The sequence below is a fragment of the Halichoerus grypus genome, chromosome 3 (genome assembly GCF_964656455.1).
Source record: "Halichoerus grypus chromosome 3, mHalGry1.hap1.1, whole genome shotgun sequence".
In the NCBI taxonomy this organism is placed as follows: domain Eukaryota; kingdom Metazoa; phylum Chordata; class Mammalia; order Carnivora; family Phocidae; genus Halichoerus; species Halichoerus grypus.
This window is the reverse complement of record NC_135714.1, coordinates 141,428,125-141,443,677: the sequence shown is the minus strand read 5'-3', so window position 1 is coordinate 141,443,677 and position 15,553 is coordinate 141,428,125. Positions and strand designations below refer to the sequence as shown.

Below are 15,553 nucleotides of genomic sequence, written 5' to 3'. Positions count from 1 at the left end.
AACCAACGCCCTGAAGACTATTGACTGCTGAGGGAGTCTTGCCTGCTGCCTGGATGAAGGAGCTCTGACAGTGGCCTTTCTTGTCCCTGAGGGTCCTTTTAATATTACCTGTCTACATATTACTCTCTTGCCAATTTGCAGAAGGATTTCAGGCTGTGCCTAAACTGCCACATGTGGATAGATACCATCGTACCCCCACCCCTTTAAATAACCCCTCACAAATTCCCAAGGTGAGTTATATGCCTAAGGGAATATAGCCAGTAAGTCTATTGCTAGGATTCACCCCAAACACACAGTTAGGATTCAAACTCAGACCATCTCATCCAAGGCATGGAGCTTTTAACCACCATGAATTACAGAGAGATCCAAGGAACTGAGTCATAAGAACTGTCATCAATGGAGGACAGGTTTTCCTCTGAACTGGGAAGTGAGTTGCTTAGAAGGACACTTTTCACTAGTCATAATCTTGTGAAAAACAAACAAAAAAAATCTGTATTTAGAATGGCTGTTTTTATAGATGTTGATGGCCATAAGCTCATGTCTTATTCATACTCTAACTCAAGAAATGATCAACACTTTTACCTTCTATCTTTTTTCTCTGAGGTTCAGCTTTTTTCACTTGTAAAATTAAAATAAAACAGCTACTGTACTGGATTACAAGGATTAAATTGGATAATATGTCAAATGCCAAAACACTTAGCACAGTGTCTGACACATACAAGACCTAGAAAATTTTAGTTATCTTTCCAGAAAAAAAAGAAAAAATGTTTCTAAGGCTATTTTCATGTATTAACCACATAAAAAGGTCAGGCACCAAAATAAAATATATTATCATTTCTATTTAATGGCTATACCTCTTAATTTCCCTTGGAGATTTACCCAAAGGCACTTTTTTTCTGATATCATGATTCTGTTGAGATTTGAGAAGGGATTTCAGTGATTTCACAGATAAGAATGCAATAGGCAGGAGGGGAGCCCATCTTCATGATTTTTCATAAACTTTATTCCAGATAAGCTACAGCATGTGCATTGCATCCTGCCCTAAACACGCCCTAAGTCTCTGTCCCCATGACTGCCAGAGCCACCAATCAGCATGCAGCCCAATGCCCATCTTTGAGGAGACTGTATTTTGAGTTAGAGACCCACTCCCAAACTCACAAATCTGATTCCATGATTCCATTAAGATTGATGTGCCTTTATACAATCTTCCTTCTCAAGGACTCATGGCATTATCATTAGAGAATTTTATCCTCATTTCTTTCTTTCTTTGGTTTGCAGAATTGAGAAGACTAATAGGAGAGAAACCATTATTTGATGTTATACAGGGAATTTAGCAAAATCCTTTCTCTAATTGGAGCAGGACTCTAATCAGAGTTCATATAGGAGGAAGTTTGATGCTACACACTGGGGCATCTCTGGTGAAGAAGAAGACCATTGTATGTACTTCTATTTTTTTCCTACTTTATTAGGATAATCACTTTTCATTACCTGCTGCCTAATTCAATGTTTCTAAAATTTAAGGCCCACATCAATCTATTTAACACAATAGCAACATTAATTAGAACACATTTCTTATTTGGTCTTGATGTTTTCTTCACAATTGTCGTATTGTGGATAATGTAGTAGGGATAATTTTGTTTTACTACCAAGACCTATAGTCCCATCATTTTTGTTGTTATTGGTGCAGATAATAAACTGCTATTAAATTCCAATATTCTAAAAGATTGCTAAAATGACGGAGCATCTGTTAGTTTGAGCTTTTTCTCCCTAGAGCAGCAATTTGAATTTTTGTAAGCTAAATTTTGCTTGGTTATTTGTGTTTGTTGAGGCAGGAGTATTTAAATCTTGATACAACTTTTTTTTCCCTTCATATGAAGGAATTCCCAAAGAGTTTATATTCTCTTTCTACATCCCATCTGCCCTGCCTCAGGCCTCTAAAAGGATTCTGGTAAGGAAAACTAGAATCTTCTTTACTTCATCGGAATGAGAAGAGACAAGCCTTCTGGGGGAAGAGAAAGGCTTGGCATTGATAATATTTTTCCAGTCTTTGGGCTTAAGCCCTTCCTAAAATAAATAATTCAAACTGTTAGGGATGTTTAAATGCATATCAATCCAAGGTCCAGAAAGGCGTGTGTGGTTGCTGCACTGCCAACAGCTAATTGAAGACTTGCTTATCATGAATGTATTCATGTAGGAAATAACTTGATCTGTTCAAATCTTACAGAGCATATAAGACAGCTTTGAGTAAATGCACAGCTTTGAGTAAAATTTCAGACTCCCTTTGATAAGATTGAGGGGACAAATGTGAAATATTTTTATAAAAGTAGAAACATTGTAAAGACTTCAGGTACGTCGCCAATGTGTTTCTGGACTTTTCTGTCAATAGCATCGCTAGAATTAATTGCTTATTTAAAGCTACACTGCTATCCCCTCAATTCACCTGCACACATGTTAAAATCACCTGTCTTGGCAGGAACAAGCAATTATTTCAAGATTGTTTGCTATACCAGTGTTTAGTATAACTACTCTACTATATCGGTTAGAATATTTCCTTAGTCTTTGAATTTTGAGGAAGCCATACATCGTATTTTATTTTATCCAGAATGTCTCAAAAATGAAACATGTCATCTTCATAGTTTCTTGTTACCTCTTGAAGTTTATAAAATGGAGGAATTCATAATGCCTTGGATGGAATGTGCAGCTATTGGTTTTCACTGAGGAGTTTGTAAGTACTGGTTTTACCCTCCAGTTTATTCGGGGATCTATTTTTGTTTCATATAGAGGAAAGGAGAGTGGATTTAGGCATTGGAAGAGGAATAAAAGAAATTGTGATTTTTCACTTCTCAAATGTTGAATGTTTTGTATAGATTTTCAATGGTCTGCACACTCTAAGTGTTTCTCTGTCAGTTATATATCTTTTACACTCTAATAACATAGGCCGCAGCTCTCCTCATGCAGATGCAGAACCCAATGAGTGAAAATGCTAACCAGCCCAGGGCCAGGGGCTGAGAGGTGGGAATTAATTTCAGTCTTCAGGTTTTCTCGTATTGAACTTTACTAGATGGACAGTGCTGACCCTTGCTCCTATTAATTCACTGACCTTATGTTATTCAATAAAAAATTACTTAAGGAAATTTTTATTTGGCAATTTGAGGATATTATATGACTGTCAAAAGCAAGTTTTACAATTTTTCCTTCTCTAACATTTATGCTTTCTTGCAGTTTTTAAGTTTTATCTGTCAACACACATTTCACTATGTTTCTTTTGTGGGTAGGAAGCTCCTAGGATTTCCTTTACAGGGGACAAAAGGATGCATGAAACAGTTCTTTGTCAGATGAGGTTTTAGGGGGAGCTAAGGCAGTCACTCTAGAACATTAAACAGTCCCTAGGGCACTGTTTGGTTAACTACCATGGAAGTGACATAGAGAATTCATGTTACCGGTGACCCTTCAGAGGGAGGATGGTCAGTGGGCTGGAGTTACCGGCCTGTGGCACTTGTCCTAGGCTTTAGAAGCAGCTGCAGTGTAGGGTAAAAAAAAAAATACTAAAATGGGGCACAGCAGACCTTAGTTCTCACTTTAGACTGGACCTGAATGAGTCATAGAATCCCCCTGTGTCTCAGTTTCTCACCTGGAGAATGGAAAGCTTGGTTATAGTTTTAGTGTCTCTCTAGACCTAAATGTAATTATTTGGGTGAGAAGGACTCCCCTGGATAAGGCGGCCTCTGCAGTGGCTGCCAGTGAGCCCCACCTCCTGTCATTTATGGCAACGTTGAGGGCATGCCTTCAATGATTAGATCATGAAACATTGGGACTTTTCTCGTGCTAGCAGACTCTCTCCATCGCTTTTTTGGCCTGTGTGTACTTTGATAAAGCAAGTCACTATGTTGGAAAAGCCCCTAGGCAAGAAACGGAGGGCTACCTCCAGAAAAGAACAAGTGAGGAATTGAGGTCCTCAGCCCAACAGCCAATGAAGAACTGAATGCGGCCAACAACGACTGAGTGACCATGGAAGCAGATCATTCCCCGGTCGAGCCCACAGATGAGATGGCAGACCGGGAGCCAACACCTTAACTGCAGCTTTGTGAGAGACCATGAAGCAGAGGACTCAGCTGGCCATCTCCAGATTCCTGACCTACAGCAACTGTGATGTAATAAATGTGTGTTGTTTTAACAGGCTATGTTTTAGTATAATTTGATACTCAGCAACAGAAAATGAATACACTCATTTAATTAAAAATATTGTTCAGTATCACAAATACTGTTTACTTATTATGGAACTTTTATTACAATGTAAATAATGTAGCTAATTTTTATTATAATGTAGATGAACAAAGGGGACTATCTATAATGCTTCCTACTTTGAAATAATCCCTGTTAAACCTTGATAAACTTGTTAATCTTTGTTAAACCTGTTGGACCTCTCTCAGTGTGCACATGGGGTATGGTTTTGTTTCTCCATGCATTTGATGTCATCTGGCTTTTTCAGGCCTTTTTTTTCTTTTTTTCCTCTCTTTTTCTCTCCCTCCCTCCCTTCCTCCCATTGACACTGGCTGCAAAAGAACTTTTATTACTTTTATGTATGGAAAACCCAACAGCCGTAGGCTTAGCCCAGTTTGGTGGCCAGTTCTTTAGCCCTTGCCTTTTCCAGCTTGGCAAGGCAAGACACCGACTCTGGACCCAGGATGCTGCTTCACCAGTGACAGTGGAGCTCATCATATCTGTCATTGTCATTGGTCCTGATAGTTTCCACCTGCTTAGCCAGAGCTCCTTTGTCTTCCAAGTTCACCTGTGCAAGGGGGACAGAGGTGCAGGTCTTCCTGTGGACCCCAGCCTGGCCTTCCCCTAGATAATGCAGTAGGGAACCCCCATCTTACAACACAGGGCAGACAGGAAGACAACCAGCTCAATGGGATCCACATCATGTGAAATCACTACCAGCTGAGCCTTCTTGTTTTCCATGAAGTTAGTGACAGTATTAACCCCAGCTTGAAGAACAAGCGCCCTTTTAGTGGGGACATCCCATTTACCGACAACTTACTTCCCAGTTCAGGCCAAAAATTCCACTTCTTCTCTTGCTTTGTCTCTGGTCTGTGTTTGTAGACTAGCTTAAGCCCTTGAGTAACTGTTTGGCAGTCCAAGGCCTGGGCAAACTGGTTAATTGCAGGAGGAACTTTCAGACTTTCATAGAGAAGAGTCCTTTGCTGCTGCAACCAGATGCAGAGAAGACATTTGACAAAGTGAGAGAAGTCCCTTTTGGGCTGCATGTCCTATCCAATGCCACAGTTTTGCAGCCTTTCCTCAAACTGGGGACTGACCACCATTTTGGCCTCTTGCTTCTTCATGACCACAGGGTCCAGGGCCACCTTTTTCCCCTTCACCTTCTTCCCTTTGGGCACTTTCGATAGCTAGAGGAGGGAGAAAGGAAGGGGAATTATCTCTTTCAGGAATTTCTTTTTTTTTTTTTTTTTAAGATTTCATTTATTTATTTGACAGAGAGAGACACAGCGAAAGAGGGAACACAAGCAGGAGGAATGGGAGAGGGAGAAGCAGGCTTCCCACTGAGCAGGGAGCCTGATGTGGGACTCCATCCCAGGACCCTGGGATCAGGACCTGAGCCTAAGGCAGACGCTTAATGACTGAGCCACCCAGGTGACCCTCTTTCAGGAATTTCTTAAAATTCCTGTTCCATTGGTGGTACTTTTATAAAATGTATGGACTTTCATAAAATAAAATTATTTATGTCATTGCTTTGGGTTTAGGGTTGGTTGGAAGGCAGATCTTTGTGCTATGTCATTCATTCTTGCTGGTACTTTCTTTTCCTAAATTGCTTTTCCCTTGGGTTCACTGGCAATTCTTGTGTCCAGTTTTCTACAGCCCTTTTAGGTCTTCCTTCTCAGTTGAGGCCAGGCATGGTGTTCTAGTCACCATTATTTGCTCTTTTTCTGTTCGCTTCGTAAATATGAACATTTTATTTTTAGAACTTTCCTGTTCTAGATCTGTGCATTCTCAGGGTTTATCTATCCTGTAAATATGGTTTAAGCCAGAATTTCCTGAAGTATGGCATATGAACCACTGCTGGAATGGAATGATTTTGTGGGCTCATGCTCATACAGTTAACTAATCCTGAATCATGATGAGAACTTTATGTCCATTTAATGCTTTAATCAAGTTAGGTACAAAAGTTGAATACTGTTCTAATATGGGCTAACCACACTTGGTAATAGAGGAATACAGTTCTTTATTTTATTTTTTTTTAAGATTTATTTATTTGAGAGAGAGAGAGAGTGTGAGTGTTCGAGTGGGGGGAGGCGCTGAGGGAGGGAATCTTTCTTTTTTTTTTACTTTTTTATTTTTATGTTTAATCACCATACATTACATCATTAGTTTTTGATGTAGTGTTCCATGATTCATTGTTTGTGCATAACACCCAGTGCCCCATGCAGAACATGCTGAGGGAGAGAATCTTTAAGCAAACTCCCCAGTGAGCTCAGAGCCCCATACGGGATGATCTCATGACTCATGAGATTATGACCTGAGTCTAAACTAAGAGTTGAATGCTGAACTGACTGAGCCACTAGGCACTCCTAGAGGAATGCAGTTTTTAAGAGCAGAACTTTTGACAAACAGGGATAGAATCTAACACTGTATTTATCTTTGTAGTTAGCTTTTACTCATGGCAAGTGATACTGATTTTCCGGTGATGGTAGTAGTATACATTTGTCCCTTAATTTATTAAAGTAAAAAAAGGGAATTTATTTAAAGAAAAACTTTAAGTAAATAATATATGTACATAATATGTGATACACAGTGCGAGCAGAACTATGAAGGTAGTAACTGTGGTATGAGAATGACTGGAATTTGAGAAATGGTACACTAGAGATCTAGAAAACCACTAATGCATCTTCATCCTCAATTGATTTATTTAATGGTTTTCAATGAACTGAGCATGAGTTCTAAAAGGCACAGTATGGATGTGGATAATAAAAAAGAGTAACAGATGTTATTAGATGTAAGAGCATTGACTTGGAAATGATCTCACCTGTTTTCTCCTGATTGCCTCAGGTTCTGTGCTGAAGAAATCTGTGGGTGGCTCAAAATAGTGGTTTTCAAACTTTGGGTTGGGGCATCAAATTCACATGGAATGTTTCTTAAAATATAGATTGTTCCCTTGCACCTTCAGAATTTCTGATTTACTAAGGCCTGGGAATTTGCATTTCTGAGTTGCTAGATCGGGAGACTCTGCTTGGTCTAAGCTAAGCCTTGGACAAATTACTTAAAACATCTTTGGGGATCAATTTTCCAAGGGAGATTTTGGCTAAATAATATAGACTTACAGAGTTTTAGAGTTTATGTGCTTATATTAAGGTGTATTAGAAAATCACAGTGCATCAAACCTGTGATTTTCCTGCTCAATAGGGGCTTAATGTGAGTCAATAAAAATTTATCAAGTAAAAAATAATATGGGTTTTTCTTAGATTGTTGTGGGGAACATGAATAATAGAATTGGGAAATGCTGATTCTTAAAGCCTTATCTCTTGACTGGATCTCCATTTTATTTTTTTTATTATTTTATTTTATTTTCAAAATTTTGTTTATTTATTTATTTATTTAACTTTTAAGATTTAAGTTCAATTGATTAACATATAATGTATTATTTGTTTCAGGGGTACAGGTCCGTGATTCATCAGTCTTACACAATTCGCAGTGCTCATCATAGTACATACCCTCCCCAATGTCCATCACCCAGCCACCCCATCTCTCCCATCCCCCTCCCCTCCAGCAACCCTCAGTTTGTTTCCTGAGATTAGGTCTCTTATAGTTTGTCTCCCTCTCTGGTTTCATCTTGTTTCATTTTTCCCTCCCTTCCCCTAAGATCCTCTCTCTTGTTTCTCAAATTCCTTATATCAGTGAGATCATATGATAATTATCTTTCTCTGACTGACTTATTTCGCTTAGCATAATACCCTCTAGTTCCATCCACATTGTTGCAAAAGGCAAGATTTCATTTTTTGATGGCTGCATAATATTCCATATATATATATATATACCACATCTTCTTTATCCATTCATCTGTTGATGGACATCTAGGCTCTTTCCATAGTATGGCTATTGTGGACATTGCTGCTATAAACATGGGGGTGCACGTGCCCCTTTGGATCCCTACATTTGTAGCTTTGGGGTAAATACCCAGGATCTCCATTTTAAACTTAAGTTGCAAATAACCAATAATTTATTGATTCCTGTCCATGGTTTCAGTTCAGGCCTTCAACAACTCTTTCCTTGATGTAATAAGTGCTTCCCTAATTGTTTTTCCTTCTAGTCCATCCATTCTTCACACTGTTCCCAGTGGCATCTCCCTAAAACACAAACTGGAACATGTTACTTCTCTGCCCCAAACTCATCAATGGCTTCCTAGTGGCTCAAAAAAAGTTCAGATTCCTTAGCATCTTACCCAGGCCATGCGATCAGCCTTCTACCATCACCCTCCACTCTTCTCCCATATCTACCTAAGATTTGCTTTTACTAAACTACTATATATATTGGATACCTCTCCTCTTGCTAAGCCCCCGTGCCTTTGCACATGCTAGTTCTCTGCCATAAGTGCCTTTCCCCCATTTTCCATCTGATTGATTCCTGCTTAGTTATCAAGGCTCAGCTGAGCCCATCCCCCATGGTAAGAAACTGCACATGTCTATCATAATATCTATCACGCTATTTTTTTTTAGATCCTGGTGTATGATTAGAAATTTTTCAAATATGACAAAAGTGTAAAGAAAGCCCTCCTTCCCAGCTTTCCCCAGCCTCACTCTTCTCCCTCGAGGTAACACTATTAATAGTTTAGTGTGTTTTCTAGATCTTTTTATCTGCATTTACAAACATACATATAAATAATGAAATCTAAGAATATAGTTCAGCAGCTTGCTTTTTTTTCTCATTTCAGATCTCATGGGCATCTGTGCACATCAGGGCTTGAAAATCTACCACTTTTTTTTTTTTTTTTTTGGCAATTGCCTTTTCTTTAAGGAGAGATCAAGGAAAGAGACTTACTTTCATGTCTCCAGGGTTTTTTTTAGAAATGTTAGAAAATCTTCATTTAATGCAGCAACTTGTCTTATTTTTATCCTTATTTTATGTCCTTGAATAAAAAATATCTACAGTGTTTTCCAGGAGAAATTTCAAGCAAAACTTAGTAACTGACATTTCTTATGTTATTTATCTATGTATTCATTTATTTATATCATCACTCTTATGCTGTCTGAATGTTTTTTTTGTCCCTATGACCCTCTGCCATATTTCTAGGACCCATTCTTTAATTTTTTATATTTGAATGAAACATTTGAGTATTTTAAAATATTATTGAATCTGATTTTCACTGTGACTCTGAGAGCTAAGTAAGACAGAATTATTCCTCTTTAACCAGGCTGGAGTTGAGGCTTGGAGAAAGTTGCCTGACCACAGTCTGAGCATTCTGTCCCTCAACATCAACTGTGTCTATTCCTCTGATGATCTTTTGCTTGCTCAGGACTCACCATTGTGATATCCCAGCAGATATGCTCTGTATCTACACCCTTTGATATAAAAAAAAATCTAGTCTGTTTAGTTTTCTAAATGAAATTTAGAATGAATTTACACTAAAATACACTAAAATATTCACACTAAAACAGTGACTTATTGTGGTACCCTTCTCAGAGTCATTATTATAGGAGTTGATGAATTACTCTAAATGAATGAGAATCACAGTAGGAACTGTTGGAGAAAATAGTTTTAATTGGAATAGACTTTTTGGTGTACCCCAAACAATTTTATATGAAAGATCCTTTGAATCCACATCTCTGAGTGAAGTCATGCCTAGTGCTTATGTCTTAGGAGAACACAGCTAGCTCTTAGCATACTTTTTTTTTTTTGCATATTCTCCTTTATTTTTTCACATTTTTTCCCTCTGATCCATTTCAGTCAATTCTTAAAGTAATCGTGAAAGGAAAGTCAGAATTGCCTAGTTTCTTTGAAAACTTTTTTTCAGAATAACTGACAAAGTTTTTGAATAGTTGGTATTCATTTTTTGTAACAACCCTTCATGAAAATGACCAAAATATTTTCAGAAAGTAGACCACTGGGGGACCTCTTTACTGTGCAATTGCCACCTGACTCTTGAGATCTCAATTCAATTCTGTGAACTGAGATTTTTATTGCTACAGGGTGATTGGGAAAATTAATAGCAATCTCCTCAAAGCCCTTTGAGGTCCTTAGGGGCCATTTATTGTTTCAATAAGATATTCTCCTCCTACAGTGTACCTATTATTATTTATGAAACAATGAGGGCCCAATGAGGAATAAGGCTTGCCCTTTGCAAAGAGTTTGACTTTCTTCCTTATATCTGCATGAAAACATGATTTTTTTTTCAAGAAGGATATTAGCACTGAAATCTCTAATCTTTATTCAGAAAGATAACTTTTTTCTTTAAATAAAGAACTAGGCTGCTTCTTTATCAGCTTGATATATTTTTTTTTTAATCCCTGTGGTGCTTTTAAATATACATAGAAAGATGGTCAGAGACTCTGGTAAGACAGAGCAGTGTCCTGATGGGAATGAAGGAAGGTCAATAACATCTGTCCTCTGAATAGGGAAAGGGAGCTGCAGGTAGCGTAAACAAGGGTCTGGGCAAACTAATTAATACATAAGAGGACATCAGGAAATAGCTTCTCTGGTTTGCTGTAAATGAGATTTAATGAACTTTAGAAAACTTTAGAAAAATCTGGGAATTATCTAGAAATAGATCTTCTGGTTTCCCCTATTGTCTCAGTTTGTGAACCAACACTTTTTAAATTTTTGTCTAATAATGACTATATTAGTAGTAATAATAGAGATGATCATGTAAAGAGTATCCCCGATGAGCTCTGTGCTGAACATGCTATGTACAGATTGATTCTATTCAATCCTTCACATAGTCTTTGGGGTAGGTGCTGAGATCCTCATGTTACAGAGGAAGACCCTGAGTCTCAGCACTAACATCCTGCTCAAGAATTAAGAGCTAGTAAGTGCAGGAGTATGAGCCAAACACGCCCCCTCATGTACTTATGCTTGTTGACTTTTCCAAACTGTGGGCTGAGCTGCCATGTTCTTCATGTGAGATAAGCACAGTGGAAAACCGAAGTTGCAAATGAGGAGTGCCCCTGGGGACTGAACACTCTTCGCAGCATTTACAGTACTACTGATAAAGTAAATATTCCTGGGGCAATAGCTGTGATATTTTACTATATTCTTTGTGTTAGCTGTCATTTAGTCAACCACATTTAATGGACGTCCACTTTGTGAAACTGACTTAAATATTGTGTGCACTTCCTAGGGAAATATAGGATTCCTGATGATCTCTAGGAAGCTGTGTTGAGATGGTGATCCTGGGGAGATGCGGTGGGGGAGAAGGGATGTAAGAGGATGGGATGGATGATTAGTGCTCTTCACATTTTATGTTGTTGATGATTAGAACATTCTGAAAAAATTATTTTTCCTGACTTTTAATTTAGTATCCTTTTTCGGCTTTAACATGTAGCCTCATTGATTTTATCAAATTAATTAACTACATTCTCCACACCTTCATATTTATAAATTAATCTTCTGAAATGTTGTACCAATTTGTACTTTGATCAGGAAAGTGCACCTAAAGTGGTTGTCTCTAAGGATTTTTCTTTAAACCTGGAAAATTTCAAATATGATGCAAATTAAGTATCAATACAACTAACAAACAAATTAGATTCGTGATTGGAGAAGACTAAAATGGTCTTGGTCTTTCTTCTTGTTCTGAATTGAAACAGCTAATAGAAAACAGCAGTGACGCTGTTCTTGGTAAGATGATGCTGGCCTTTCTTTATGACTTTTTTGTCTTTATAAATTAAAAAAAAGATATTATATGTTACAATAATATTACATATTATTAAATATTACATGTTTACTTTAGAAAATAGAACATTGGTTGGCATTGCATAAAACAAAGCGACATGTGGCACTTGCTTAGTTAATTTCACTACCTTAACCACTTTAACTGAGGAACCTGGTAATCTGAATTACCCTGTGTGACTTCCTAATCATCTTCCCCTGCACACCCTCCCCGGTTCCTACCTCCATTAGCTTCCTCTCTTCCCTGTTTGTTTGCCCGGATGGAAAGAGCCCTGAGTCGGAAGTGAGGAGCCATGAGCTGTGCTTCCAGTGCCATACACTAACAGTGTGTTCTTAGGAGAGGCGCTCTGGGACTGCGGTGGATTGCAAAGATGGCCACAGATTTATCAACTTTTACATTCTCACCCTTTGCATATATCCTCCCACACTGGCTCCTGGCTGGACCGTGTGACTTGCTTTGACCCGTGGACTTGAGCGAACGCTACGTGCACAGAGACTTGTAACGTGCTTGCCCATTGGCCTTGCCCTTTCGCTGCTCTTGGAACTCTGTGACTGCCACCTGAAGAAGCCTGGGTTAGCCTGCAGAATAATGAAACACGTGTGGCCCCGTCTTCCTGTCCTCGTGGCCGGACACTGAGCGAGGCCCTCCTAGGTCAGCCAGTTGCTGGCTGAATCACTAGTGAGCCCAGCTAAAATCAGCTGAGCTAACCCAGACCAGAGGAACCTGCCTTAGTTGATTCGCAGAATTGGAGCTCCATAAATGGTGTTTCGCTACGTTTGGGGCTGGGTTGTTCACGGCTAAAGAGAACGGATACAAAATCCAAATAAAAAACCCAAACAATGAATGACAACGTATTCCCTGCCTACCCCAGAACACTGTTGGAAATTATATGAGATTAAAAAGTATATGATGGACAAAGCTTCTGAAGAGCAGTGCCCAGCAATGTTTTGTGTTTGATCATCAATTGGATGTTCAGTGAAGAAATGAATGGATAATAAGCTACACGATTATGAGGTGGCAGTTGTGGCAGCAATAGAATAGTCAAATATTCCAGATCCCCCAAGTAAGACATTTCATTTTTCTTTTTAATTTAAAATGTTAATATATCAGCTGGGTAGGGAGAGAATTGAAAAGAGCATGAACCAGGACAGAGCAGCCATGGCCGTCTGAGGCACCTGGGCCCCCGTCACATTTAGGACAGCAGCTTGTACCTATCAGGCTTTTCTCATTGTGGTCAGGAAGATACCACCAATCGCTGTCTTTCCCATTGGCATTAAACTCTTCCCAGTTATTTGACTTTTATCTTTTTGATTATAGCTTATCTCAATTCTATCTGAATATCATTCCCATGACAGTAGTTATAGTCTCCATAAAGAAAAATTCCTGCGAGCCAAGTTTAGAGGTATAGAGAAAAGATTTCTAGTCTGTGGAGATGCAAGGAATAAAAGGTCAGTAAATCAGAATTATTCTAATGGGAGCAAATATTTTCTGAGCTAAAGATAATTAACCCAGAAGGGTCTATAAGAAATAAGTTTGTGTGCTTTGATTCATATTTTCTAGTGGAAATGAAAATGATTTAATTTTCTAGTGGAAAAATATATTCTTTTTCAATCTGGTTATACTGTAAAATAAATCCTGAATAGAGAAAAGTGCACAAAACCTAAAGGTACTGTTTATTGAAAAATTATAAAGCGAATACTCGTGTAACTACCACCCAGGTCAGAGATGGAGCTTTGCCTGCACACCAGAAGTTCCTTGCTATTCACATTCTCCCCCTCACACTCTGTCCTTCACGAACCCTAACCTGAACCTGAACTTGAACCCCAACCCGAACCTTAACCTTGTTAGGTTGACCACAATCCTTAATGATGGTCAAGTCCTTATTTAGCTTTATAGTTTTACCACCTCTGCAGAGTTAACCAGCTATGTGTGTATCTTTAAACACTACAGTTTTGTTTTGCTTGTTTTGAATTTTACATAAATGAAGTCATTCTGTATATATTCTTTTGCATCTTGCTTCTTTTGCTTAATGCTTTTACTTGCTTTGTGTAGCTGTAGTTTATTCAATTTCATTGACAGGTACTTCTCCATGCATGAATACATGAGACAATTTACTGCTGATGGACGCATCAGTAGCTTCCAACTTTTGGATCATATAAGCAACGTGGCTGTGACCGTCTTTACATGTCTCCTCTTGCACATGCACACAAGTTTCTCAAGGGAGTGCCCTTTTTGGGTCATAAGATAAACATATCTTCAAATTTAGTAGCAGAAGCCAAACTATTTTCTAAAGTGGCATAGCCATTTTGCCTGCCAAAAGTGGTATGAGTGTTCTCAATGTTCCATGTCCTTGTCAGTACTTGATATCATCAGACTTTTAATTTATTCTTATTTTTTAAAAAGATTTTTTTATTTACTTGAGAGAGAGAGAGAGAGAGAAAGAAAGAGAGAGAGTATGAGCATGCGGGGCAGAGGGAGAGGAAGAAAGAATCTCATGCAGACTGTGCACTGAGCGTGGAACCCAACGTGGGGCTCTAGCTCACGACCCTGAGATCATGATCTGAGCCAAAACAAAGAGTCAGCTGCCCAACTGATTGAGCCACCCAGGGGCCCCCAGACTTTGTAATTTTTGCCAATCTGGTGGGTGTGTAGAATTTCCTTATGATTTAAATTTGCATCTTCTCATTATTTATGAGGCTGAGCATTCTTTCATACATTTTTTAGCCATTCAGTTTCTTTTTTATGAAGTGTCTGTTCAAGCCTTCTGTCCTTTTTTTCCTACTGTTTGTGCCTTTTCTAATTTTTGTAGGTTTTTTTTTTGTTACATGTTTTGTATATGAATCTTTGTCCGGTTTTACATGTTACGATAGCTTTTTCCATTCTTGGATTTTTAAAAATCTATTAATGTGTATCTTTTGATGAATTACAAAGTTCTTAATTTTAATATACTGAAATAGATCTAATTTCTCCTCTTTTGATTGCTTTTTATGTCTTATTTCAGAAAACCTTTTCTACCTGAAGACACAAAGAAATCTCCTATCAGCTCCTAAAAGCTTTACAGCTTTATCTTTCACCATAATTGTATTACAGGTACTGATTCTTATCTGTGTATGAGCTGAAGTTGTAACTTCATTATTTTCCGTAGGGATACATACTTCTTCCAGAACCATCAATTGAAAGGAACATTATTTCTCCACTGCCCTGCCATGCCTAATTCTTAGTTATAAATCAAGTGCTTAGGTATGCATGGGTCCATTTCTGGACTCCTTATTCTGCTTCACTGGGTTACTTGTCTTTTCCTGCACTAATGCCACATCTTCTTAATTATCATGACTTTATAATAAGTCTCGATATTTGGTAGAGCAAGTCTTTATACTTGGTTCATCCTCAAGAAAGTGTTAGCTATTCTCTCAGGGAAACCAGAAAGACAAGCTTAGAATCTACTGGAATCATTCAAGCAAAAGATGATGAGAGCCTGGTTTAGGATCATGGAAATAGCGATGGAGCGGAGGGGCTATTTTTAGACACTTCAGGAGGTAGTTGGAAAGAATGCCAAACCATTGCTTCTAAATGATGTAAGGAAATAGGCTTTGGTGGAGAAAGATTATATGAATATATCAAAGAGAAAACAGTGAACAGATAGCAACTTCTTCAAAA

The 15,553-nt window shown here is 38.3% G+C and overlaps 1 pseudogene; it reads right to left on the bottom strand.

The window, feature by feature from the left end:
- Window positions 1-4,507: 4,507 nt before the first annotated feature.
- On the bottom strand, window positions 4,508-15,066 carry LOC118548265 (large ribosomal subunit protein eL8 pseudogene; annotated as a pseudogene).
- Between the last annotated feature and the right edge of the window lie 487 nt (window positions 15,067-15,553).